This window comes from Thamnophis elegans, chromosome 2 (genome assembly GCF_009769535.1).
Source record: "Thamnophis elegans isolate rThaEle1 chromosome 2, rThaEle1.pri, whole genome shotgun sequence".
Taxonomy (NCBI): Eukaryota; Metazoa; Chordata; class Lepidosauria; order Squamata; family Colubridae; genus Thamnophis; species Thamnophis elegans.
In genome coordinates this window covers 101,450,100-101,477,653 of record NC_045542.1, presented here as the reverse complement: position 1 = coordinate 101,477,653, position 27,554 = coordinate 101,450,100, and the positions used below count along the sequence as shown (strand labels likewise).

General features: G+C 38.3%; 1 protein-coding gene across 2 annotated transcripts in view; it reads left to right on the top strand.

Moving 5' to 3' along the window:
• SLC38A3 (solute carrier family 38 member 3) overlaps positions 1-27,554 on the top strand; it is a 63,915-nt gene that overhangs the window by 4,159 nt on the left and 32,202 nt on the right. The window lies entirely within an intron of this gene.

The window sequence follows — 27,554 nt, the reverse complement described above, 5'->3', positions numbered from 1 at the left end:
ACTAACTGGTTGGGAAGGTTGCAGATGGTGATCACATGACCCAGGACACTGCAACCATCGTAAATACATACCGTTTGCTAAGCACCTGAATTTCAATCAGACAACCATGGGGATGCTGTTGTGATGGTCATAAGCGCAAGAACCAGTCATAATAAGTCACACAGTGCTGTTGTAACTTCAAATGGTTGGTACCTGTATTTTGAAGAGACATATACACAATAAGGAATCATGTTGTCTTGCCTCCTAATCTTGGAAATTAAGAAGTCAGTTATATAAATCTCTTTTTTTGCACATCTGTATGCATATAGCTACTGTTAGTGCTGCACTAGCAGGAATACAGGAGATTATGCTATATTAGCAAATTTGAGCCTAAGGTAAAAATTGTTGATTCTAGAAGAATAATTTTGTAATCTCTTTCAATTAGCAACTGATTTATCCCAAGAAAGTAAGCTTCCTGGTGACTTCCTGATTGTATTGTAGGTTCTTAATTTAACAGAAGTACTACTTTGGCTTTTTTATGGGAAGACAAGTTGCTTGTCCCCCACCCCACCCACCCCCAAAAGGCCAATATTACACTTAGATATTTTACTGCCTGGTAACAAAGCAAAAGACATTTGTTTTCTTCTGGGAACAATCAAAGATTATTCTTGGAGGATAGGATGCTTGTCAGTAATTTCAAATGACTCTTCCTGTGGCTCTTGTCATCTGATTCATTCATTCATTCATTCATTCATTCATTCATTCATTCTCTTGTCGTCACAGCCAAAATGTTATTCCACATGTTTATTTCTCAGCCAGATGCAGGCAGATGGTGTGGTAGAACAAGCCAGGGATTGGTGTGGCAGAAGGAGACCCTAGCTTTCTCACAATTTAAATGATGGTTTTCTTCTCTAATTACAAGAAAACATTTGACATGGACTCTTTCTCATATTTAGGGTGTCATACACTATCAACACTGTTTGTCACCGACGTGAATGGATTGTGCAGTTTCCCTCAAATTTTAGTGTTTTGAAGATAATATGCCAGGGCAACAATCCCAGGCTGTTTCCACCACACAAAACCAGGGGTCAGTTTTAAGAGTGCTGGCACTCTGTCTACTATTCTTATATATTTTCTTTTTAAGATGCCATGCTAAGAAAATATAAATAGATTGCTTCTGTACCAATAATGACTCGAGGTAGGAACTAAACTCAATAATGAAACTGGAAAACCAGTTTAGAAGAAAAACCAATCCTGGTAGGTTGTAAATGTTTGTCAGGGAGCTGGCATGATGGAAAGGGAAGCTAGCAGTAGCATCCCAACTAATGCAGCTAGAGGCACATAAATTCTGAAGGAAACAAACCCATTCCAGTCTGGGCTTTTCCTTTGGTACATGCTTAAGAAAATAAAGTATTAATTCAGAGTCCTGGCCTGTTTATCCAGGGCATTGTTTTTAAAGCTGTGTTATACCTGGCAAGACAATGAAGCTAGGGATGCTGTGCATTTGTGTAGGAATGGCTCCATTTGCTATACAGTACACCGATGTGCTCCCTACTGCCACCTGTTGATTTTTACGCAGCTATTTCCCAGTAACTCCTTGGTTTTCACTTCCTGTCTCTATCCAATCTTTGCCGACAATATCACTAAACTACATTGATTAAAGATTAAGATCAATAATTAAAACTCTTTTAAAAACTTTTTAAAGCACCCATTTAAATAATAATTTCAGTCCGTTTACTTTTTTCAGGCTATCAGTAAACCCTTTTGTCCAAATTCTCTTTTTTTCATCCAAGTTCTGTTCCCATAGTGAAATTCAGAAGTTGAAAGAGAAGCTGGCACACAGTGAAGTGACCAAGATTGGGGCAAAAGATTATTTCCTCATTTGAGGAAATGTTGATTGATTAAGAGAAACTCCAGGAAATTATGTTCTACCCATTCAATCCCATATTTATTTCCCAGATTAAATGCATGTGGTTAGATACTAATCTCCACAAAAAGACCTGGGATGAGATAAAGTTATCCTGTTGGTTTCATGAGGCTGAAGACAGCTAGCTTCTGTGATGATGAAGTACCATTTGTCATCTTCCTTAAAGGAAGAGAATTCCTCGGGCATTTTTTATCCTGTGCAAGGCCATGCAGGCTGAGCATTATGGTAATTGTAGTTGAACACAACTGAATGGCACCAGACTGGAGAAGGCTGTGGCTGACAATCAAATTTCTACCATGTGGTTGGACATCTGTATAGCTGTTTTCTGTGGATTAGCCCTACTTTGCTCCTTTTTTTGCTAGCTCTTGACTAACAGTATTCTGAGAGCGCCCTATAGAGATCCTGTTTTTCATACCATGGAAACTCTTACTTTTAGAGAAAGGTTAGAAGAGATACTTTTCTCTCTTTCCAGTGCTTTCAGACAAAAAGTTATTGCACATCTATTATTCTGTGATATTCTCCTTATTTGGGGGTAGTGGCGGGGTAAGAAATAAGATTGAAGAGGTGATAAAAATGGTCCAACACACGATTATGATATTCATGCTCTCCGGGAAAAAAAACTTCAAATGAGGCAAGGCAACCATCGAACACATGTTTCATCTACAAACATCTTTTTGGTTGTTTAAAGATTTTGGCATTGACTAGATGGGTGAACATCCTGCTAGGTATTTATAACAAGGCTTACAGTATGTTCACTACTGGCATCACTTTAGTACCCTTTTTTTTCCTAATCCAACTCTAGAACTAGATTTATTTAGTGCAACCTTTGATGCTAGCATAGCTTTGATTGTAAATGCTAGAAGAGTTTGGATACCTCCATGCATTTTTCATCATTATTTCACAGTTTCTCATGATATGGAGTACAATAACTATACCCTTCTCTACATAAAACCTTGATTTCTAGGCACTGCATAGAAGAACTCATGTTCCTTCCCAAAGGGCAGTTGGGGACGTGAGGACTGATGTCACCTTTCCAGTCTCCATGGCTTTCTTGGCACCTGGAAGCAGCGCCAGGGGGGGAAGTAGAACAATGGCCCAGAGCAAAACAGAAGGTCTTCATCTGACCTATTATTTTGGTGCAGTGGCATCTGAAGTCAATAGCATCAGAAGAGCTGGGAATCAGCAAGACAGGCCAAGACCTAATTGACGATCTGAAGGGAGTATTGTTTTCACTGTCAGCTGATCACCAAGAATGTGAGTGGTAGGGAGAGAGAGAGAAAAAGCAGCATGCCTCTCCAATATCAGTTGCTGGGAAGCAGGATCAGACTGGCAGTTTTTGCCTGGTGTCCTACTACCCAGAGATGTCTGGTGGACTTCCTTGGAGTCAGGATGCTGGCCTAGAGAGGCTATGGGCCTAATTGGACACAACTCTTCTGCTCTTATGTATGCAGTCCAGTGCATAGACTACCTTTGCCTTTTTACAAACTAATGATTGTACAATCACTGCAGTATGCCTTCACTTCAGCACATATTGGAAGTTCATGGCAAAAGGTTGAGCAGAGGCACACTGCCTCTTTAATTTTAGCAATGTTAATTACATTTCAGGCCTTTCTTTTCCAATCTTCTACTTCAGGGAAATGTAGGCAATTGGCAGTCTTCTGATATTCTGCATTATATTGTTCATTCAGTCAGCATGCCATAATCCTAACCAATAAAACCCTGACAACAGCAGCCTCACATATACTGCATGTGCACCTAGTGTTTGATCTGCATCCTCTCAGGTTGGTTCCTCTTTTACAACCTCCCTCTATCAATATCTAAGTGAAGTATTTGAGTTTTTGAACAAACATTTTGAAAGTTGGGGAAGGGGCAGGATGGGGGGCAGGAGATCACTAGGTGAAGAATGGGTTAAGCACTCTCTCCTTCTGTTACTGTTTGCTGTGTTGTCTGCTCTTGAATCATATCCAGATACTTATGCATGAATTGTGTTATTCATCCTGGAAAATGGAGATCTGAGAAGATGCATGTTTTCTTTCTTCATACTTCTCAGTGGCTGCAAGCTGAGACTAATCATTATGGCCACAGCAGGCTAAGTGACCTCTGCTTTGAGATCAGGTGGATGCCCTTAAGTTTGTCAATTATGGACTGAATAAATCAAGAAAGCAAGAAACATTGCCTTAATAATATATCCATTTCAGAGTAGGTTCATGCACTGGGGTCTCTTTTCTGACTCTCACCTGATTTTTCATGAAAAGTTTTTAAAAGTGCCATGTTTCCTTCCCCGCCCCCCTGTGTTTTGTTTCTTGTGCCATCCAGTAATGTTTGATGAGCAGTTAAGAAGCAAAACCCCTGTTCCCAAGATCATGTTAACTTGCAACTCAGTAAAGAACAGTTTACATCAAAGGTGTTGCAGGCCAAGTTAGGAAACTGTACAAAAATTAAAATAATTTAATAATTTAAAATAATGTATTTAATTAGGATGTGAAAAACTTCCTTGCTCAATGGCTGCATTAAGAACTTCTCATTTTCACGTTTTTCTAACAAAGGCATGTTTTTGTATGGATGACTAAGTCATGAGAGAATGTGTTCGGTTTTTTTTTTACAACCAGTTCAAACCGTGTCTCCAAGAATTGGTTCGGAGATGAGCAAATTGTGGCACTCCAGGTGTGACTGGGCTCTCATTTCCAGCAGACTTAGCCAGCATGTGGCATGATCAAAGAAAGACCAATACTACCTTGTAGAGCAGAAGTGTGAATCTTTGTCTTTATTGCCCAATACCTGTAATGGCATGGATTGATATAGAACAATATTCAAAAGATGGCTTAGATTTTGGGACACAGAAGGTTCCACTTACATATATGTTGCTCATCTTCTATATTGAGAATAGGAGTGTTTGCTCATATAAGAATGAGAGACAATTGGGAATGCAATGGAACAGGTACTACTGAGGCATAGAGATAAATGTTTAAGATAAACATTAACATTTGGAGGATTTTTATTCCCTATATTTTAACCTCCTTTTATTGGAAGAGAGAGTATCGCTCCCAGAATATCAGTCAGTGATGTGATTCAGCCACCTGGCTCTTTTGTCTACTGCACACAGTTCCGGCTTAACACTCTGCAGTGATAGAATTATTAGAGGGTACGGCAAACAGAAAGTAAGAGAGGAAAGCAAGGGAATATTGCAGTGGAGAGGCTTTTGGCTATGGCAAATCAGTTGGGAAGATTCAAGGAATCAGGCTATATGGCCACACACTACATCGTATATAGTCAAAATTACCTCCTGATGGATTATGGCATATGACTAGAGGCAAGATTCCACATGAGGTTTTTAGTGTTCCAGAGCCCCATTAGTTTTATGGGGGCTAAAACATACAGTAAGAGTCTTCCATTCATGAAACTTGTGTACTACCTTATGGGTTTTTTTTGCCCCTTTCCTAGAAAACCCATTAAGAGGGGAGAGACAAGGTAACTGCCCAATATCTTTTGACTGCAAGTGCTAAAAGTTACCTGAAAGCACACAAAGATGACTGAAGGGTAGCAGAAGATGTAGGAATGGGTTCCACCACAAATCCGCAAAGCCCTTATCCGCGGAGACATAAGCGCGAAGACTAATTCGCACCGTTCAAAGCGCTAAGGAAAAATGCGACCCTACCGTGATGACATAATCGCGGAGGGCAAATCCGCGCATTCCCAAGCACTCAGTACCCTAAACCTAACCCTAAACCTAACCCTAAAACAAACCCTAAAACAAACCCTAAAACAAACCCTAAAACAAACCCCTAAACCTAATCCTAACCCTTACCTTAATTGAAATCGGCTTTCTGCCGCGGCGCCGTTTTAAAGCACCCTTCTGTTGCCGTGCTGTTGTCACGGCGGTGATGACGCGCGGTGATGACGTCGCGGCTTTAGCGACACGATTTTATCACCGCTATTTTGACGAGTGTGGTTTTCTCGTGCCACGGTAGGAATGAAGTTGGGTTTCATGGGTTGATTGGAGGAAAGCCTTCAGTTAGCTGCTCATTTGGGCAAATACTCTCTGTCTTTTTAAGTGAACTTCATTTTCGAGCACAGGAGGAGAGGATGGCAAGGCAGTGTCTTCCCTTCCCACAGAGAAAATGTTTTATGTTATCCTAGCAATATTTTCTAATGGAGTTTAAATTCCATTGAAGTATCTGAGTAAATATGACCCTTTGGGAGAGGATAAGAAATCTCCACAATGGATTATCTAAATACTGTAGCTTTCCATTGTTTTATGTTGTGATGCCAGCTACCTGGAGTTGGGAATGACATAAGAAAAGAAGAAGAAGAAAGATGCCCACTGGATGAAAATGGTTTCTGAAGCACCCAGGGAACAACGGGGGAACAGATTAGAAAGAGGGTCTGGCCTAAGGAGAACGCTGGGTCAAAGCATTGGGAGGGATGAATTTAAACTGAGACTCCAGTGTGAGCTTGATATATCTCTTGACTTCATCTCCTCATCAGCACAAAGGGAATACTGCTAGTCTCTGCCTTTCAGCACTGTTTATTTTGTGCACTGCAACAAAATCTTGCAACTTCAGCATTATGGGCACTTTGCCCTACTTGTATTCGTTTCTTTACATTACTGGAGTAGCATGGCTGAGCCAATAAGGTAAAATGCTGGAGGTTTCAAAGTTGCTACTCCAGAGACCCACTTTGTTCACTCAGCCTGGTCCTCTTGTTGGAGCTGTATGGTGGTTATTCTGCCACCTCCTATCCCCAGGGGATAGTTTTAGAGCCGAGGTGGCGCAGTGGTTAAATGCAGCACTGCAGGCTACTTCAGCTGACTGCAGTTCTGCAGTTCATCTGTTCAAATCTCACCGGCTCAGGGTTGACTCAGCCTTCCATCCTTCCGAGGTGGGTAAAATGAGGACCCGAATTGTTGTTGGGGGCAATATGCTGACTCTATAAACTGCTTAGAGAGGTCTGAAAGCCCTATGAAGCGGTATATAAGTCTAATTGCTATTGCTATTTTATCAGGCAACCTCTTCTCAACTGCACTCTATGAAAGATAGAAGGCTCCCATGACTCATGCTGCCCTCCTGGCAAATGAAGGGTAGACATGGAGGGAAAAATAATATTTTTTTTATCTGTGCCTTCTAGCATAAAGAAGTGTGACTAACAAGTTCAGCCCTTCCTCCCCACTGTGGAGATAACTCAGTCTTGCAAGATATAAATAAAACGTACTGTTATTTTCAAAGCAGTACTGTAACTTGAAAGATGGGGTTTTTGAATCCCCAATTTCCCCCCCAAAAAATAATAATCATGCAGTGCTCTCAGCAGACCACAGGATGGTGTTGGACTGGTGCAATAATTAGTATCTCAGACCAGAGGCATCCCAAGAAATTAACAAAGAGAAAGTAAATCTTGAACTCAGTCTGAAATTAATTTGTTGAGAGAAATAAGAGCAACAGAGAATAAGGTTTCTAACACATAACAACAAATGAAAACTTAATGCAACATCTACCAAGAGCAGTTATCTATTCCTTAGATATAACCTGAGTTCTGAATTATACAACTTTTGGGGAAAATTTCAGCTATTCATCTTTGCTGTTGGAAAGGTACCAAACTGCATTTTTTTCCAATCCAGGCACAGGAATTTATTTTTCCCTGGCCTAGAGAGCTCTGAGTATTGCCCTTAAGAAGAGCCACAGCTTTTTTTCAGAAGAGAAAAGGTTCAAAGAATCTCCTCAGCGGAAGTGCCGAAGCTCATGCCTGCAAGAAGGTGTGTATTCAAACTCAACCTTGGGCTGGCATTTAAGAGGAGGCTGCAGTATTTTGGGCGCTGGTTGGCTCTTCACAATAATTATCCAGATATTCAATTTCCAATAATCAGAAGGAGATTTAAAAAAAAAAATCAGAAGAAGGCATTGAAGCCCACAGTCTAATACTAACAGCAATCCCTAGTGTAACTGCTATCGGACCTTGAACTTTTGAGGTAACAAGTAGAGGAATGGAAGAGAAAGTCTGCCAAGATTAGAAAAGTAAGTTTTAAAGAGTACAAAGCCAAGGTTTTCCACAAGAATAACCCAAATGTGGGGATAATTCTCATCAAGGCATTATTAAAGAATTTTTAAAGATGGCACCTACTCTGAAGCTCCTAAGAAACCTTTCTGGAAGAAACGAGAAAATAAATCTTTCTAAAAGAGAGAGTTGTTAGTTGTCAAGAAATGTGTTAGCGGTTTACATTTCCTGATGCCTCAGCAGAAGAGGTGTCTCTGGCTCTCCCCCTTTCTCCAGGCCTCTTGCCATTCACTGATTGTCTGTCTTTGCAAGTGGATGGATCATTTTGAGCATGTCTTTAGCCTAGCCTTAAACTGGGCAACTCTAGGACTTCAACTCCCATAATGCTGGCTGGGGAGTTCTAGGAATAAAGCCTATTCATCTTAAAGTCACTCAGTTTGAAAAATGTATAAATTTTGTAAATAAACAATTAATAATAAATAATAAATACATCATATTTATCATTCATTATATTGAAAAATGTATAAGTTTTGTAAATAAACAATTAATAATAAATACATCATATTTATCATTCATTATCCTGTTCTGACACTGGATAGCCGTCAGAAGCTGAAGTTCAAAGGAGAGTTTGAATCAAATATCTAGTAGGCAGCTACAGTATAATGGAATATTTTTCTTCCTGCATACTATTATGGCTCCCCAAATATTCTTGATGCAGCCTAAAGTAGAGCTGAAAGTCTTCCTTACAATAAGTTTGCCCAAGCTATATATTATAGTACAGAATCTCCAGATGTCTGGCTCCCAAAAAGGGCAGGGTCAAATAGGTAGAGCTTTAAAACTAATATCTTCCTTAGGCTTTTCAAGGAAGTTAAAAGATCCTCTCCTCCCACCCAGTTTCCTTTCCTTTCCATTTTTCCATACTATATTCCTTTTATCTGGTTCTTCTGATGTTCTGTAGATTCTTGTCTTGCCCTTACACGTTTCTTCATGACTCCTTATCACCTTCCCCGGATGATGATCTCTTCTTCTTCTTCTTCTTCTTCTTCTTCTTCTTCTTCTTCTTCTTCTTCTTCTTCTTCTTCTTCTTCTTCTTCTTCTTCTTCTTCTTCTTCTTCTTCTTCTTCTTCTTCCTCTTCTTCTTCTTCTTTTCCTTCTTCCTTCTCCCTTCTCCTCCTCCTTCTCTTTCTTCTTCTTCTTCCTCCTCCTCCTTCCTTCTCTTCCTCCTCCCTCCTCCTCCTCCTCTTCCCAAGAAAAGCAAAAAAAGGCAATCCTTTTCTGAAAGCTGTCAGTCTCCTAAAAACCCCTTATGTCTTCTCCAGCATCTTCAGCTGGAGACATCAGGATCTGGATGTCTTTTGGAAAGCTCCAGGCTAAGGGTGGTGTATGGACTTCAAGAATTCCCCAACCAGCATAACAATTTCTGAGAATCTATGGAATTGGCTGAATTGGAGAAGTCTCCCCAAGGACATCCAGGCCTTTATGGGCAGGCTTTGCAATAAATAGAGATTCTGGGCTATTATTGTTTATTACCTTCAGACCCTGCAGAATGTCGAACACATTTTAAATCATTCTATTAGTGTCGAGTCTACCTTTATGATAATGGAGGAATACTGCTAGGAAATATATGACTCAAGGCTGACTCTTATCAGCAATTCAAACCCCGTTCACCTTTTTGTCTTGAAATTTGTCACCTTCAACCATAGGGATGAGCTGAAAGGTCCAAAGATTGCAATGGCCTGTCTCCCAAGCCACATGCGAGAGCAACTGATTATACCTTAAGCAGAACCCCTGGGGCTTTGTTTCTTTGCAGACTTGTTTTTGCTAGACCATAATGCAGGGCAGTTTGGATGTGGTCTGCATGAAGTTTGTTATTTCCTTTTGTAGCTTTGAGTTCCCATTTCTATGCCAGGCCTCTGGAGAGTGAAGGGGAATAATCCACAGGGCTTCTATCTGGAACTCTTTGTGATTTCAGCTGCTGGGGGAACCCCTGGAATGAGGATTGCATGATGAAAACCTGGCTGTGTAGCAGGAAACAAATTAATTTTGATCACTGAATTAATTCATCTTGAAATAACCATCCAGCTCATTAATAGAATATCTTGAAAGGTCAGGCAATATTTATTTCTCCTTGAAAATATTTGAACAATTCTTCCCTTCTAGTTGCTTTGTAAAATTTGAATTTTTGATCTGATGCTACACCTTGTTTAGCTAAGCCTTTTCAGTTTGAATTAGTGGGCAGTTGATGTTAACTATTATATTTTAACAATTTGTGTTGGTAATTGTGTGATTGTCAAAAGCAAAAGGATTTTGTTTGTTTCAAATCAAATCATTTGGTAAATAAAAATTGACTGGACAGTTCTCTGGAGAATTCTGATCAGAAAATATGAGGGAGGGGCTGCATTTTTCCCATTCATTTCAGTTGAAAAAAGGTACAGAACAACTTCATTGTGTTTTAGGTGTTCCCAGGCTGAGTGATTCAAAAGTACTTGTCCTCAAGCAGACAAAAAACAAGCAATCCAGCAACTACACCACTAAAGTGTATACCCGCAATCACATCCTGACCATACCTGACTGAAGGTTAGCATTCCAAGAAGATGTTTTACAGATATAATGGATTCGTTCCATAATGTCTGCAAGTTTGATTCTTTCTGGGGGGGAAATGACATCATCTACCCAATCAGCTTTTGTAGTGGTATTACATGACATATGAAACTACCTGGGTTTTGATGGTAATATACCCACTCAAATATCAGTCTTCCGGTTGGGAAATTTTAATTACAAGTTTAAGAACTTTTTTTTAAATAATCAGCAAAAATTGATTAAAACTTTGATTTTAGAAAATTACACACAAACTAAGGTTGCAGATAATTTTGAAATAAGATTTTGGAAGTAATGATAAAGGATCCTTCCTGTGGAAAAATGTTGTTTTGATTTTTCTTTTAGAAAAAATAATCGTAAAATAAGACTTTAAAATTGTACAGTAGAGGGAACTAGATGGAACTAAAAATTATAATTAAAGGAAAAGAACATTCAAATTTGACTTACAGGTACAAAATGAAGCAAATATTTAAATATTAGACATTGTGAAGGATATTTTTGAACAACAAACCTAGAAGTTAAATTTCATAATGTCTATACAGCCTCTATACATAGACTACATTTAAAAGATGTTATGAAAGAAGAACAAGTTCTGACAAGATTATTAGTGATTTGAAAGTGAATTTTAAAATAATGTTTGCAAGTATGATATGAGAAAAGAAGTTATACTGGCAACAGGAAAAACTTGGTATATGTCTTCATAATTTGAAGGGATATACAAATAACAAATTAAAATAGTGACCTGGATAATTTTCCTACACTGAATTTCAAAAGAGGCTTGTTAAATTTGGGAGATGTTTCTAAGAAGGGACAAGGAAAAAGAGGAAAAAAAGTTCTGTGACATAATTCAAAGGACCTAAAGATCAAGATTGTTAGAAATAAAAGTAAGGAATGTAAAGTTGGTTTCTTTGATCAAAATAGAGTTGTTGTTGTCCCTGGTGGATGGACTTTTGCTGACATCAGAACTGAAGTGAGCAGGCTTTATGCATTTGTTTATAGATAAGAGATGGGAAGAAGAGATCATTTGTATTTTAAAAGAAGGTGATAAGTTACTAAAACTGTTTATACCTGCGATGAAGGAACAAATTATTTCTTTATATATTTGTTTTTTTATATTCTTATTTTTTCTTTTCTATTTCTTTCTCTTTGTTCTTTTTAAACCTTTTTTATTCCTTTAGTTTTTTTAAATTTGCATTAGTTTTTACCATTCTAATTGTAATCTTTAATACAATTTAAATTTAAAGGGGCTGGGGAAATGGCACTGGAGTTGTATAAATGCCTATCTGTGATTCATCATAGAAAAAGTACCAAAAATTGCCACCAACATTTGGATTAGTTCATTGCAACGTCTGGGTTCTTCTACCTGCTGCAACCTACCAAATAGACTGAATTTTGAGGAACGTTCTCTATTTCTTACTTCACCTCTGTTTTACATACATTCATTATCTCTTTCCTTTCTGTTTTGCTTGTGATTTCTCCCAGTGTTTATGCCATTTGTGGCAAGCTTGCACTTCATCATAAGGACATTCCCATATTAATTTTAGTATGATGTTACAGCACCTGTAGGAAACCTTGTCAAAAAGGAAGGTTTAGATCAGTGATGGCTAACTTTTTTGTTGTTGGGTGCCAAAAATGCGGGTGCATGCATAATGCAAAGTGCGCCCCCATATGTGCATGCATGCCCAAGCTCCACACTCCCCCCTATGTGTGCCGCACTGCTTGCCTCCAAACTGAGCTTGCTATTTCATCCGGGGGGTGGGGGAGAGCATTTTTGCCCTGCCTAGGCTCCAGGAAAGCTGTCTGAGCCCGGGGAGAGCGAAAAACAGGCCCAACGGACCTACCAGAAGTTCTGTAGAGCTGGAGCTGATGGCTTGCGTGCCGGCAGATATGGCTCTGCATGCCACCTATGGCATTCGTTCCATAGCTTCACCATCTTGGGTTTAGTTCATTCCAATAAGTTAGTAATTAGTAGCTTTTTTGAATAGAATTTCATAGAAGTGATAGGTCCAGATGTATCTCAATGTGTTATCTTCCCTGAAGAATGGCAATTTGGGGCCTCACTTTTTTTTTCAAGTGGTTGTATACTCAGAATGACAATGCTGTGGCAAAGTCATGTACTACCCTGTCTTCAAATAGCATAAAAAGTAGAGGGCTGCAGCTGGTATTTTAGAATAAATGAGGCAGTTAAATATCTCTGCTCTACTTTAATTGCAGGGGTGGCTGGCCTCTGTTATTACTCAAAGATCACAGATGGAGAAATAAGAATTACAGAGGTTTGTGTAGAACTGTTGATATTTACATCTGGGTGAAACTGAAGCAAAGAGTTTGACAGTAATAAGAGTTTTACATTTGTTGGTCAGATTTTTTTTAGTAAGTACTAAGTACTAAGTATTAAGTATAAATATGAGTTGGGGAGGATTCTAGAATGTCTAAGTGTTTGATGCACTGTTGGAGAATAAAGTGCAGCTTTGTAGCAGTTTTCCTGAATGCCACGTGCACAAAAAACCCACACCAAATCCCAATGCTTTCCCAAAAGCAATCTGCAAGGAAAAAATGCAAAATGCAGAAGGATATTAAATGGCCCTGGCCATTTATGCTAGTGTGGTGACCTTAAAGAGGAAAGTCTGGAGTTTTGCTCTAAAAGCTCTGTTCCAGGACACAAATGTTTTTGAACTGTTTGTTAGGATTCAACTTTTTTTTCTAATTTCACACCTTTGGTTTAAAGCCAGATATAGACATTTAGAGGTTGGACCATATTAATTATTATTTAGTGTATGGTGATGTTACATTAGCCAGGAGACTACAACGTAATGCAGCAAAGTTGTTTGGCTGCCACCAATTGACCAAACCGATGAATGAGTGTCTGTTTTCTGTAGCGTAAAATCAACTTTTCCCCAAAATGTCAATGAATCTCTACTAGACCAACCTATGTGTCTTTTCCTTTGTCTCCATTAAATAGCATCATATGTCCATTCTATGTGTGATGGAGAGAGAGACGCTAGCTTGGCCTCTTATTTTCACCGTTTCTGGAACGCTAGCAGGGCTAATCTATTGCAACAAAACAGAAGAGGTATTTTAGAAAGAAGGCATTTTAAAAGCTAATGGATTTATTATGGCATATGATTTCATGGGTCTCAATGGCACAAAAGCTTCTGCCACGTTAAATTGATTAGTCTTTAAGATGCCAGAAGATTCTTTGTTTTTGCAGTTTCCCTTTTGCCTCAAATGGTTTCAGGGAATGTGCTTCTGTTCTTGTGTTCTCTCTCTCCCTCCCTCCCTCCCTCCCTCTCCCATCTCTCTCTCTTTCTCTCATCTTCGGTAGCAAGAAATCTGAAATAAAATGAAAACAAATTTTCCAACAAAACTGATTTAAAAAGCATAGGTCCTAACAGTGTTCACATTATTTTTAAAAAAGGCAATAGTTGTGTTCACACAATATATTTATGAATGATTTTCAGTTTATAGAATTAGCCAAATTTCTTGACTTTGCATAGCAGCCATAAACTAATCAACTGGACAAGATTTTGACAATACATCAGTCTAAAATGAGATTGACTGATTTCTGTTGGCAATAGGGTAGCAAAATAAAGAGAAATTAAGAATCATGGTTCACTGTCTTGTGTAAATACTGAATCTAAAAGTCAAGGCACCGAAGGAAAAATAACTTATGGGTCGAAAGATGTAGAGAACTGTAAATTAGCATTTATATCCAATTTGTTCTCCACTGATCTTAACACGTTGCGGTTCTTTCTTGAATAACATTGGTGAGCCTTAATTATCTGGCTGATGATTGACATTGAAATACCTTGTCCTTCAGTCCAACTCTCTTGGATTCCATTGAAACTGTTGCAGAATGTATTTATAGTTCACGCTAATGAGGATCATATAGTGAAATTTACACTATTGTATAAACATTATTATAAAACAGTTGGGTAACTAATTCATAAACAACTACTGGCATCAGCTTGTATCTCATGAGAAGAACAGCAGAGGGGAATAGAATGAAGGCCACAACCAATTAATGTTCACATTAATTGGGGAACTGGAATCTATTCAATAAATGTGAGGGAAGGGGGAAGGAATGTTCCACTAGAAATAACAAATGTTCTTTTACAATAAACAGTACAATGGCAACAATCAGCAAAGATCCTGGATGCTTGGATTAATAAGAATTTAAACAGCAGGCAACTGGGGATTACTGCCTTGCTATACATAGCAACAAACTCTGTTCCACATTTCATTGGAGGTAGAGGTGAGAGGGAGGGAATAGCCAGGACAGCTAGATGGGCCAAGCTGGTTCCTTTGGAGTAGTTGACACAAGTCCTGGGAGAAGATTAGATGATTGCATATTAGAAGTTTGACTTGGCATCAGGTTTTTGTTATTTTTAATGTTTTAATGAGTTTAATTTTATAATTTTAATATGGTTTTGTATGTTATTGTAACTTTTGATTGGCAGCTGCCCAGCTGCCCAGTGTTGGTTATAAGATGAATGGCTATATAAATGTTTTAAATTAAATAAGTTGAATTAGAATCTCCTGGAAGATCCAGGTCCATGTTCACCCTCGGCCATGGAAGTTCGCAATAACTTTGAGACAGTCACCATTTTCAGATCTATATGGCTGTGGTAGGAAACAAGAGTAGAAGTACTATATTTGCTCATCTTGAGGAGTGTCAAGATAAAAAAGAAACAAAAAATAGTGTCATTTGTGACTTCTCTTTTCTCAGTGTATTTTGAACTTCTCCCAATCCAAGTGATTCTGTGCCTGCTTTTCTGAATAAGGATAATATTCAGTGTTTCTAAATATTCTGCACAGAGAGTGGAAAGGTCACAGGTAATAATATTCTACAAAGTTGCTTTGAGAGTAACCAGATGGTAACTATTGCTGCAGTTTAGAGATTTGGGAGTCATTTTATTTATATATATACACATACATACACATACACATACACATATACATATATACATACATACATACATACATACATACATACATACATAAATATACATATACATATACATACACATATACATATACATACACATATATACATACATATACATACATACATACATACATACACACATACACACATACACACACACACACACACATGAAATTCTTTTGACTAGGGCTATATAATGTTCTGATTCAGAAGAAATGCTTTAGAAAGCACAGGAACACAAATCACACCTTCTGTGATTTAAAGCACCTGTACTTGTTTCCAGTACTGTGAGGCTGCAATGGAATTCTGTGAACAAACCTTGCAAATGTGGCTGTTTTAATTAGTCACATATAAAGGTGATCCATTTATAGTCCTACACATTCCAACCACCCGCCCTTCCAAATTAGAATGAAAATGTTCCATAGCCCTGTTACCTGAATTCTAGCACACTGGAAGAGATTGCTTTCTTTTTTGCCTTGTGGACTCTGAGAAAAGAGGACAAGTTAACTTCTTTTTAACAAATATATTTTCTCATAATTTAACTGAAAAAATATTTACCAGATCTCCATCAAAAATATCTTGTTTTTAGTTCGCATTTATATGTGCCAGAATTATGAAACTTTTTTCCATGTGAAGGACTGCAGTTGACCTTTGAAAGACATGTCACAGGAAATATGTAAATCAGGGAAAAAAACCTCACTAAATTCTATAAAACTATATTTCATACATGATTCCTTAGACTCGACTCACATATTCAGTTATACCTCCTGCTGTCAGATGAAAAATGACCATTTATAAATTTCTGGAGGATTTGGGGGCACGCCACACCTGGAGTTTCTGCAGATACGGGTTTCAGATGGGGAAATCAATTGGTTCAGCTAATAGAAAAGAGGTCTGCAATTTAAAGGAAAAATAAGGGATGATTTGGAGTAAATGACTCTTTTAAAATGTATAAAAAACAAAGTAGAATGATTAAAAACTCTGAAATAGAGGGAAATATAAAGAAATAGATATCTGAGGAAGAATGGATGGAATATTAAAAAATTAAGGAAAAGATTCATACCACATAGGTTCTCCTGCATAGTCTTCTTTCGCTTTTTTAAAAAACCAGATGGTACAGAAAGAGATATTGTATGTACAAAGGAAAATAGAGCTTTTCTTTAATTACTAGGGAGCTGTTCTACATTTAGAAAAGAACAAAGGATGACTGATAAAGAATCTCTGTATTTAACACCAACACATTGGCTTTCAATCAGCAATGGGGGAGGGGGGGACCATTGCAAGAATTTAAACAACTAAGAAGCCGGTCTGTGAAAGCATATTTATATACCCATATCCCTTGAATTTTGAACAATGGTAATTTCTATTACAAGAAATCATGTGTTGTTGCATTATCTTCTCCAGAATGTACGTCTGAAGTGAGAATAAGGTTGTAAGAAGCGTGTGGGTAACGATTGATCAAAAGCTCCACTCTAGTGAAATTTGATATGGAACAAAAAGTCCACTCTAATCAGAGCAGAGTTGAAGCCATTTAACTTCAGGTGTTCTGACTTATCACTGTGTGGCAGGTCAGAGAATACATTCCACACCTTTTTTGGGGTAGGCCATACAGGAATGTACCTATCCCTTGTCCCACGCTTCCTCTCCTCCTCTCATCACAATCTTGCTTTGAAGATTGGGGGACAGGGGAGGGTTAGGTTTTCCACAGCCAGCATCATTGCATAAAACTGTTAAGTGAATAATGGTAGTTAGCATGTTATTTGGCATTGTCTGAGCAGTTAGAGCAAATAACTTCCATAATGAATCAGCTGCAGAAAACGTATTAAATATTAAGCTTAGTCGGTGAAATTCAGTAATTTATTGTGATTTATAGGCTACCTGACCCCCTGCCATCTCCCACAAAACCTCGTGGCTGGTAAAAAAATGTCTAAACCTGTATTTTGATTAATTGTTTTGACTTTTTTATTTTAAAAATAGTATTTTAAAATGGGAATTTTCTATCTTAATTTAAAATGCATTAATATTCCTTGAGATATTATAAATGATCCTTGCAATTCCCGGTACCATTCTGTAGTGTACTGTATGACTAGTTGAAATTACTCATTCATCAGCATTATAAGTGAGAGACACGGAGCTGCTTCCTAATCAGCCAAAAGGAAGTTGCTTGTCGCTTGTTGAGAATAAGCAGCTTTCAAGATTTATTTTATCTTCTGTAATTGTCCATAATCAGTGTGTGTGTGTGTGTGTGTGTGTGTGTGTGTTGGTGTTGGCAAAGCATGCAAGACCTTTTTCCTTACATAATAAATCTCTATAGAGCAATTTGTGACAAAAACATTCATATATGTGACTTCAAAATAGATCTGCCTGCTCATTTATGAAATTGATTCACAGGAGAGAAAAAAAGATGTTCAAGTGGAAAGAAAAACCAATTAGATCCACTGACTTAATTATGGTTGTCCATCAAGTGCAATGCAACAGTGGTAAAAGAAGTAGGGTGAGACCCACTGCTGAATTATTGGAACAGAGCCTGGCTGCCATTTGACAATTTTAGAATATATGCTCATCCTGATGATTCAAAATTAAGCTGGAAAGAAGAATTTAAATGAATTTGAAGGGTTGAAAATGTGGAAACATAGGAAGCTTCCTTCTACGGTGTCAGAACATGGATCCATTCAGCGCACACTGATTGGCAATAGCTGGATTGGATTTTAGGCAGGATTCTTTTAGGCATAGCCGTAAATGTCAGGATTGCATTTGGGAGTTTTTCCTAGCAACATTGGCACTGACTTACGGTATGTCTCTTCCTTGAGGAACACTAAAAACTGAGGTGAACTCAGTGGAATTGCTAGGTAGTGAAATCTCTCTCTCCCTCCCTCTCTCTCTCTCTCTCTCTCACTCTCCCTCCCTCTCCCTCTCTCTCCGTCTCTCCGTCTCTCCCTCACTCCTTCCCTCCTTCTCTCCCTCACTCCCTCCCTGCGTCCCTCCCTCCACGTACACACATGTCTTTTGGAGCAGGGGAGCCATTGCTGGACGAACAGGAGTGCTACTGTCTGGATATTAGAACCACCCACCCAGTAAGACTGTGAAAACATTCTACATATAGGCTGCTGCAGAGTTTTTATTTATCTGGTGTGGCTCTCAGTTTCTCCTGCCCTTTGATACATGAAAACAGCTTAGCCATAGTATTTGGAATATATTGCTTGATGATTCATTTCATCCGCTGTGACGCTTCATGGGGTGGGCATACAAAGACAATTTCAGTTTGGCTCCAATAATATGTGGGTGAAAGGGAAGGAAGGGAAAAGTGTGAAGTACATTTCACATAATAACACATAATATTCACACAAATGCCCTTTACATGCACTGCATTCATTGCTCATAGCATACAGACAGAGAGAGATTTCTTTTCCTGCAATGTCATATACTTCACCTCCTAACACAAATAACTTTTTATGAGGACAGATATAGACTCCAAAGTACAACATAAGGACACATAGTGTTTTCTCACAGAAATTCCAAGGTGAAACATCAGTGCTGATATGTTATGCAGACTTTAAAATTCAGAGGAGTGAGGATATTTGTGGGCCTACAGCTGCCCCTTTTCATATAAAGTTAGATTTATTGGCTGTTCTACAAGGTCTTACTGCAAAGCAAAAAAAAAAAAAAGTAAGGAAAGCAAACGAAACCAAATTGTACAATATTAGGGAAGATTTGCTGCCCATCTTTCTATGTGTAAAATGCTCCCTGTTTTCCCACTGCTGCTTTGTTAAAATAGTTTTCAAATAAGTGTTTAAAAAAATAATTAGTACTATGCATGACTCCTTCATTTCCACATTAATATTGCTAATCAGGTACCCAACTGAACTGCATTCTGGGAAGCACGCCAGCTATGGAACAAATGCTGTTGCTGCCAGATCCTGCCAGCTGTCAGCAGAGGCCCACTCGCTCTGGGAATTTTATCGAGTCAGGCTGGGAGCCGGAAATCTTTTCTTGTACATTAAATTAACCAAAGAGCAGTGAAAATGTGGCTTAGCAATGGCACGGTATTCATTACTCAAGTAACTGAAATGTTCTGTGTTGCATAGGGTTAAAAATGAGTATTTAATTATAGGGTAACAAGATTTTTGAGCAAAAAAGCTAAAAGAAGAGCTTTCTGGCCTCAGATTTAAAATACACACACACACACACACACACACACACACACACACGGCTTCTTGTAATAACTGTGATGGGACTTGCTGTCCAAATCTTGCATGAAGCTTGGAACTGCTTTTGCTTTCCAACAGAGAAGTCATTATTCATCTGCTAAGGAGATGAAAGGTAGGAAATAAAATTATTGATCTTATGTGTCCATGTCTCAATCAGAGGTTGGTTCCTACCAGTTCGGTAGAACCGGTTCGTCAAATCTACCAAACCGGTTAGAAGAGGTTCCACCAGTGGACCCGGAAAGCAGGCCACACCTACAGAAGAGGTTCCAAAATTTTTTGAAACCCACCACACACACACACACACACACAGAGAGAGAAATAGAAAGAAAGGAAGAAAGAAAAAAAGAAAAAAGAAAGAAAAAGTGAGAGAGAGATGAAAGAAAAAAAGGAAAAAGGGACAGAGAGACAAAAGGAAGGGGAGAGAGAGAGAGAGAGAGAGAGAGAGAGAACACATGGCTGGCAAGCCACTCCCACCAGGTCACATGGCCGGCAAGTCACTCCCACAAAGGAGGCCACACCCACAGAGTAGGTTCAAAAAAATTTTGAAACCCACCACTGGTCTCAATGATACCCGGTTTTCCCGAAAATAAGACCACTCTGGATAATAAGCCCAATCAGGCTTTTGAGTGCATGCACTAAAATAAGCCCTCCCCAAAAATATTGTAACACAGCAGCAGCAGCCATGAGGTGACCACACTCACCGCCTTCTGTACCTCAAAAATAATAAGACCTCCCCAAAATAAGACCAAGCACTTATTTCGGGAAAACATGGTATGTTGTAGTTATATCCAGTATTGCAAGTATTTTTGGGATGATCCCCCCCCCCCGCAAATCCATATTTAAAAGAGGCAAAATCAACACTTAATTAATTTTGCTAAATAAGACTTCCTTGTCGCAACTTCCTGTAGAGTTCCTTCAGAGCCTTTAGTGTTGTTGATTGAATTAAGACTGTGGGCTTTGCATCTTCCAAGCCAATTTGAATAATTCCTGATTTATATCTCACTGTCCTCTCCTTCTGGTGGCGGTGGATTCATCTCTGACTTGCTTATCCATAGATCATTAGGTTTGGCATCTCATAGCAATTTCCTTGCAGGAAAGCAAATAGACATTTATCTCTCCCTGGGTGGTAGACTTGCTATTACTTGCTTTCTTAAAATGGCAAGTTTATCGTCTTTTCAAGAAAAATCCTTTGAGCCACTAAGGTACTGTGGAATCAACAAATCACATTATTAAAAAAAAAAAATAAGCAAACATAATGGAAGTAAATTAATACCTTTTGATTGTTATTGAATTGAAGCAGGTGGTTTTCCACCTAATTTGGACCTAAGCCATATAAACTTCTGTACATAAGAGTAAGCACATTAATTAGGTTTTGGAAAGCAACTGGCAAGCAGCGCAGCTGTTGCCAAACCTTACCTGAAATCCTTTATTTTGGGCCAGTTGCAGTGCAAATACTTCTTCTTGTTTAGCAACAGTTAGCAACTATTCACAATACAACAGTAATGAATGATAATAACAGTTTCATTTTTAAACCAATGTGTGCATTCATGACCAAACTCCCTGCATGCCGGAGTGAGGGTAATGCTGGCATAGCTGTATGAGAGAACTTTTATCGGACTGAGATGGTACCAATCAATGATCTTTTCGACATCTCTCTTGTTCATTTAGCGACCATTTTGCTTAATGATGGTTAGATTAGAACTCAGTCACTAGAGGAGGAGTGGCTCTATCTGCACTAAAAGCCACCCCATAGAAATAGAGAGGGGCAGGCAAACCTAATATATCTGATGACCCAGGACTTAATCAAGGCTTAACTGCTTCCTATCTGGATTTGAACCTACATAATTGAGTGGTATGTAGTGGCCCATCATTGAATAGCTGAAATAGATTCTCAATCAATTGTTTTATGCTTCCGCTTGTCTAATCATTTACCTAATAATTCATATCCATGTTTAACAATTACAACCTGTGATAACATCACCTTTCCTCCCACATCGTAAAATATTCTTGTGACAGGCGGCTTTAAATATTCCTGAAGCAGTTAAAGCCATTATTCCCCAAACCTAAAATATCTCTGTAGTAGAGATATCCTCTACAACTTTCTCTCACTTTCCTGGAGCCTTGCCATTTAAGAAATACACAGTGAATTTATGACTTTAACACCCTCCATTTTATGATCCCTGCAAGCTTCAATTTACACTTTTATCACCTGATAGAAGATAGCACCAGGAGCCAGCTAACAGAATGTATATTTTCCATCAGATTAGCTGTCAGTTTTCTCCCAGAAGCCCTTTCTGGATTTTAGTTAGCAGGTATTGGCAAATGCTTTTTATTTGGACTTTATCTGTTGTTTCATTCATGAGTATTTTCATCCAAATTAAACTCTGCAGGAGGTGTTTCTTCTTCACAGAATGGAACTACTGCAACTGTTGTTCCCCCCAACTCCTACCCTCATCTCCTCAACTGCTTCAAAAGGATAACCTGGTCAATGGTATCAAAGGCTCTGAGCAACACAGGATATTATCTGGAGTTCCTTACTCTTTCCCACAAGTACCCAGTGCAGTTATCCATCAAAGCAACCAAAGCCAAATCTGTGCCAACATTGGATATTAATTTAGACCGAGAAGGACTGAGACAATCTATTTTCTCTCTAGTTCCCATTTTGTAATGTTATCTCTCTCTTTAAAGCATTATTAAAATCTTATTTGGATGGATTTAACAGACTAACTGAGTTGGAAGGGACACTATAGGTCTTCTATTTCAACCCCCTACTCAAGCAGGAGACCCTGCTTGACATTCCATACAAATGGCTGTCCAATTTCTTCTTAAAAATCTCCAGTGTTGGAGCACCTGCAATTTTTGGAGGCAACCTGTTCCCTGATTGTTTTTAGTGTCAGGAAATTTCTCTGTAGTTCTAGGTTGGACTCTCCTTGATACTTTCCATCTGTTACTTCTTGTCCTGCTCTCAAGTGCCTTGGAAAATAGGCACTCTTCTATGTGACAACCCATCAAATATTGGAAGACTTGTAAGAGATGACTAGATTGAGCCAAGGATGGGGTCAAGCATGTCATCAGTTTGGAGCTCTTCATGCCTACAAGAGATCTAAGTCCAGCCCTCCTTGAATTCCATTGACCCTATCTATTGCCAACCTGTCTAAGCAGGGGGCTGGACTAGAAGATCACCAAGGTCCCTTCCAACTCTGCTATTGTATTGTGTTGTATTGTATTGTATTGTATTGTATTGTATTGACTGTTAATAGTTCACATTCTTGTAGAGAGCTAGCATGGAATAAACTTGTATTTATTTCAACAGCTTTGGTTCTGGTTTTTTGTACTTGACACTGGACATCAGGTCTTCACTAGTTCTCTTCATTATACTAGACATACCCAGTCAGAAGCAATGCAGTCTGAATGAAACTCTTCAATTTTCCATTACATCCAGACTTGGATTTATTGGAAGGAAGGAAGTAATATCATCATGCAAATGTTGTGAACTATGTAATTTGCACTATGATGCCATAGTGTGTGCGACCTCATCATGGCTTATAGCAAATGCCAAAGAACTTGATGACCCGGAGCTTTAGAAGAGATAGTTAATTCAATCTTAGGTTAGCAGTAAATTTACAGCAGATGCTATATCTGTTTTTGATGTGAACTGTGGCTTTCTAAAGACTTGATTTTTTAAAAAAAAAGAAAATCTGTGCAAATGAGGGGGTTTAAGTTAAAGCAGTTCTGACTCAAATACAGTAAAGTCTTAGATCTCAACAAAGAACAGTTTTTAGATCTACCTAAATCTCATTCAGCTTCTGTGGTCTCACATGTGGCCACCACCCCTGAGAATGCAATTATGGTATCAGCTAAGTTTTTTTAGACACTGACATGGGATTTCAAAACTGCAATTTAGGTTACTTTTATCAAATCTACTATTGAGGGAATAAGAAAGAAAAAAGTTAGATGCAATTTGAAAATACTTTGGCAAACTGTAATAGTTTTATCCTTTTACCTCCCAAATGAAGTCAAGAAGCTGTCCCCCTTGGTTGAAATAAAATTAATCAAACTGTCATTTTGATCAAATCATTGGTTTTTGGTCATTTTGATTAAAACATATGGCACATATTTTCATATTTATTTTTATTAAATTTCTACACATCTCACCTGAACGATTCTGGATGTAATATGCTCTAGGAATTCCCTACCATATCGGATTTAGCTTGGTTTATGAATGCTCACAGTTTCCCAGTTGTAATTATGGTTAAGTCAACTCCTTTTCAAGGAGTTTTCATTGTGATTTTTAAGTGCTTAGCTTGTGTTTGTTGTTCTGTAGTGGGTTGAGTGATCAAGCACTTTTTGATAAAGTTGTGTGGGTGTCCATTCTGCCAGAAGATGTATAGGTGATCTGTTTCCTTTTTATGATCTTCTGGGTTGCTCCAGTGCATTTGTGCTTGTCTGAATAATGTTCTTTCTTACACAGATCCTCTTGTGGGAGATTGGGTTGTTATCTGATAGTGAAGCACTTGGTTAGTGTGAGTAGTTAAGCAATAGATTTGTGTTTCTAATTTGCTACCATTTCCTCTAGTGATGAGAATAGAAAGCACAGTGTGTTGTTTTTTTCTTCCCTTTTGAACTTTATTCCTAAGAAGATATTGTTGATTATTTCATGTTTCTTCTCCAGTTGTTCTATTTTTGTTTACAGATGTTGTCTACATACCAGATGCAGGCTTTTGGTTGTATCTATAGAAGTGCTATAGTTTCTACATGCTAAAATCTACATTACAATCTCTGCTATGAGTCCTACACATTTCTTACACCTTCTTTGTTACATCGTTCGTTATGAGAACTATAAGGAAAGTGGTTTTGGGGGCAAGTGGTAAAAACTAAGTGCATGCTGAATCTCTCCAGTGTACCTCTGGATTTCTGAGGTGGCTTTCATAGTCTTTGGAAGATTTTGCCAAATATCATGTAACTGGATATTTTACTGACTTGCTGAAGACAGAGCTTCTCTGAATCATTTTGATGACAATCAAAAGCACTTCTCTTGAGGCCTGAAAGCACTTGTGTAACCATAGCCACTGCCACCCTGGGCTGTTAAGGGGGAAAAAAATGATTTGCCATTGGATATTTGTTATATTTCGTACAATTTGAGTTTTGTTTTGTTTTCAAAATATCAAGTTTAAATAACAGGAATGTTCAGTGTTGTGAACATGATTTATAGGAATAGATTTGTTTACACCTGGGGCTTTTTCTTGGTGTCTTGTTAAATTAAAAATGTATGAATTCACATTAAAAAAGCAGCTCCCAGGTCACAGTGACTGTAAATTTATGCAGATAAAGAGATGAAGCAACTACTGATAAGGAAAATTCACAATGAGAGAAGATGAGTTCGCAAAAATGTGGACCATCTCAGGAAATTTATTTATGATAGTGACAAATATGTTAAAAGTCTGTAGAGATTCTCAGTAATCCAGATCCTAAAGGTGCTTTTTCAGGAGGCAACTGGGCTTTCTTCTTGCTGTTTTTTTTTAAGACATTTTGCTTTTCATCCAAATACGTTGATTACAAAAAAGTGAATTTCTCACTTTGATGAGGAACAATTTTCATAGACACAATTTATATTAAAGGCTTTACATCTGCAAAGCCTTTGATTCAATGGTACACGATAAACTACTATTAAAACTAAACTCTTACAGCATTTCCGGTCTCTTCATAAATGGATTGCGTTCCTGTCAAACAGACAACAAATAGTCAAAATAGGGAACGCCCTATCAAACCCTGAACCCGTTAATAGTGGTGTTCCCCACAGTCTTTATATTCTACATAAATGACCTTTGCAATAATCTTATAAGCAACTGTGTCCTCTTCGCTGATGACATAAAACTATTCAACACCACTGACAATGCTACTGTCCTTCAAAGTGACCTAGACTTTGTGTCTGAATGGTCAAAAAAGTGGCAACTCCAAATCTCAACCAACAAATGCTCTGTCTTGTAAAAAAAATTAGAACACCAAATACAAGCTAGGTGGATATGACCTTGTAGACGACCCTCACTCTGTCAAGGACCTTGGAGTACTCATATCAAACTATTTAAGAGCTTACTGTAACAGCACTGCCAAAAAGGCATTAAGAGTTGTTAATCTAATCTTACGAAGCTTCTCCTCCGGTAATATCATATTGGTAACTAGGGCATACAAAACCTTTGCCAGACCAATTCTCGAATACAGCTCATCTATTTGGAATCCGCACTGTATATCAGACATTAATACAATTGAGCGAGTTCAGAAGTATTTCACGAGAAGAATACTACACTCCTCTGCTAGCAACAGAATACCCTGCACCACCAGCCTTGAAATTTTGGGCTTGAACAACCTAGAACTATGCTGCCTACGGTTGGACTTAAGTGTAGTACACAAAATTATCCGCTACAATGTCTTACCGATCAATGACTATTTCAGCTTCAACCACAATTATACAAGACCACACAACAGAAACAAGCTCAATGTAAACCGCTCCAAACTTGATTGCCGAAAATACGACTTCAGGTCAATGCCTGGAATGTACTGCTTTGTTGTTACATCTTCAAACCCCCAAAACTTTAAACTTAAACTGTCTACTATTAACCTCACCCCATTACTAAGAGGTCTGTAAGGGGCGTGCATAAACAAACCATTGTGCCTACCATACCTGTCCTACTGCGCCTATTTATTTGTTCCCATTTCATTCATATTCATGTTTATTCTTATACCTATTATCTTGTAAACAATTGAAAAATCAAATAAAAATAAAATAAAAAATAAAATTTATGTTACCTTATGTAACTCTTTGCTTCAGCTTGACAAATGAAACCTCTGCAGAGAAAAGTTAGCTTATTTTTCTTAATTCAAGTAAGAAAAAGACAAGTAAGTGGCTGCAACTGGTGGATTGTTGAGAGAAGGGGCAGAACATGCCCCTTTAACAAACAAAAATGATCACTAAGCATAAAGCCTCAAGCTATGAGGTACTCTGCATAAAACCTTCTGTTCTCTGCCATCCATTTTTCATATTTGTTCATGTAAGAAAATAGTAATAAATTATGCTTGGAGAAAAATTGTATTTTTTTTTTGTCGAGAATCACCTCACATTTATGTGGCTGTGATATGTCTCTGTGCCTTTTGTGCTGGGTCCATCTGTGCGACTCAACTCAAATCATAATTGATAGAGTTGCAAAAAAGGGTGAGCAAGTGGCATATATATCCATGAAAGACCACAACATTTATATTGGGGGGAAAATTAGTTCTCATTGTTTACAGAATGACCAAGGGGCTTTGTTCATAGTCATTCCTATCTTAGTCATTTAACAATTGGAATGAAGGCACACTGCACGGGGCTATCCTTGAAGAAGGCCACCCAGAAGCTGTGACCAGTTTAGAGGATGCTGTGCTTTGTTACATGGTACACTGTTGTTGTTACACAAGCTCCTCTGGCTTTCAGTTGCTTTGTGGGAGCGGTTCAAAGTGCTGGTTTTCAAAGTTCTACATAACACAGCAATAGGTTATTTGTTTGAGGGTATCTGTTCATCTCACTGGATTAGAAAGGGTAAGGGCACCTCCTTTCTTCAAATTTGTTACCTATTGAGACTTGGAAGGAATTCTTTCTCAGCTGTGACCTTTTGATATGTTTCCCCCTCCCCCTGAGATTTTGCTGATTAGGTTTTCTATGAGCCCCACAGGGATAAATGTCTGTTTTAAGCAGCAATATGAGTTCTTTAAATAAATAAAAAAGTGTAAGAATGGCAAAGCAATTGTATGGTGAGCCACGGTGCCACAGTGGTTAGAGTGCAGTACTGCAGGCTACTTCTGCTGCTTGCCGCCTGCCTGCAATTTGGCAGTTTGAATCTCACCAGGCTCAAGGTTGACTCAGCTTTCCATCCTTCTGAGG